The sequence below is a fragment of the Buceros rhinoceros genome, unplaced genomic scaffold (assembly GCF_000710305.1).
Source record: "Buceros rhinoceros silvestris isolate BGI_N320 unplaced genomic scaffold, ASM71030v1 scaffold43519, whole genome shotgun sequence".
Classification (NCBI taxonomy): domain Eukaryota; kingdom Metazoa; phylum Chordata; class Aves; order Bucerotiformes; family Bucerotidae; genus Buceros; species Buceros rhinoceros.
The window spans coordinates 34,394-35,992 of NW_010434037.1; the positions used below are offsets into that span (position 1 = coordinate 34,394).

A 1,599-nucleotide genomic window follows, 5' to 3' on the forward strand; every position below is an offset into this window, starting at 1 on the left:
AAGTATTTGAATGACTGCGGTATTGACATCTGTAGGGCTGCATAGTAATCATTCCTAATAGAAGAGAATATCTGTTTGAGGGGGTTTTGCATGGCTAATTAACCACCAGTGAGAATATGTAATTTTTTCATGATCTCCTGATTGTCACCTTTCTCTCATGATACAATTACATTTTATTGTAGCAAGTGCCTCGCAAACCGATTGTCAGCACTATTTACGTGTTACGGAAGGCAGAACAAAAGTTCATGTTTAATAAAAAGGCACCGGGTTTTGATCTTGGTAATTACAGATACTTATTTTAGCAATTTTATTGACTTTTCTGCTTTTATCACTTTTTTTTTTTTTCAACAAAGCCACAAGCTCTTTCAGTGATGGAGTTTCTCTTGCTGTGTTGGTGACCACTTTGTCTTCACCGATTTGAGAAGCTGTTTTAAAAGTTCGTACCGTTTGCTGAACTGGAGGAGGTGCCGGGTGGCCGTTAACTGCTCTCCGGCTGATCCCGCGGGATCTCAGGCTCACAACAATCTTTGATTTCTTAGACAGGCACCACACAGCAAATGTATTTCCCTCTTGCTGCCTGGCCTGAGCGTTGACACGGTGCTGGCCTAACAGGTGACCCCGAGCTGCCCGGCTGTAAAAGCTGCTGCAGCGCTCACAGTTTGTGCGTGCCCAGCCCTCCGTGAGGGAGGAGCGTCCGTTCTCACCCCTCCTGGGCTGGAGGACTGCGCAGAATTGGGTTTGGTGGCCAAGAACCAGATCAGAGAGGGACAGCGTGTCTGCGTATTGCTAAATCTTGGCACCTCTCATCACTTCTTCAGAGAAATGTTCCATGCGCAATGTCTTGCTGCTTGGAATGGCAAGAACCGTAGCACGGCTCCAGTGCTCACCTGGTCAGTACTTGAGTGTGTTTCTTCAGCCAGTTCTGCTGCTGACGTGGGCCGGTTTCCTCTAACGTTCACTGCAGAACAGCTGCAGAAAGACATTTCTAGGGTTATTCAAAGGACTTAAGGAGCCCTTAAATACAAGTAGAGACCGCAGGTAGCAGAACTTTCTCTAAATTTATTGTTGTTTTCAGAAAAACAGATTTTTCAGTCTGCGGTTATTGGCCGTGGAGGCTATTGACGCCTGGCGCACTTCGGTGCTGCAGCCCTGACGAGGGCTTCAAAGACAGACAGGTGGGCACTTCGCCCCCTCCCTTCGGCACTGTCTGTCTCTTTTCGTCTCTGCATTCCCTTTCTACCTCTCCTTTTATTCACCAAACACTTCTCCCATTAAAGAGGCAACCTAAGAATAGCGGGAGCCGCTACAAACAACCCACCGTCTCCTTGCTGCTTGCTTACGAGCAGCATCCAACTCCGGATGCCCTGTCTGGTTCCACCTGTACCAGTCTGGTACTCAGGAAAGGGGTGATGTGGGGCCAGATCGCTTCTGAAGACCAGTAAACACCTGTGACTACCAGGAAGGGGATCCCGCAGCACTAACTCCTTGAAGCTGATGTGAAGATACACAGAACAGACACACCTTCACGTTTCTCAACGTTCATGTTTGCACCCAGCAGAACTATGGGTTATATTCTCCAGAGGTGCTTTGGGTTCAGCA

At 48.0% G+C, this 1,599-nt stretch overlaps 1 protein-coding gene across 1 annotated transcript in view; it reads left to right on the forward strand.

Annotated features, from left to right (window-relative positions):
- VRK2 (vaccinia related kinase 2) overlaps positions 1–1,599 on the forward strand; it is a 39,452-nt gene that overhangs the window by 34,245 nt on the left and 3,608 nt on the right. The gene's annotated exons all lie outside the window — the stretch shown is intronic.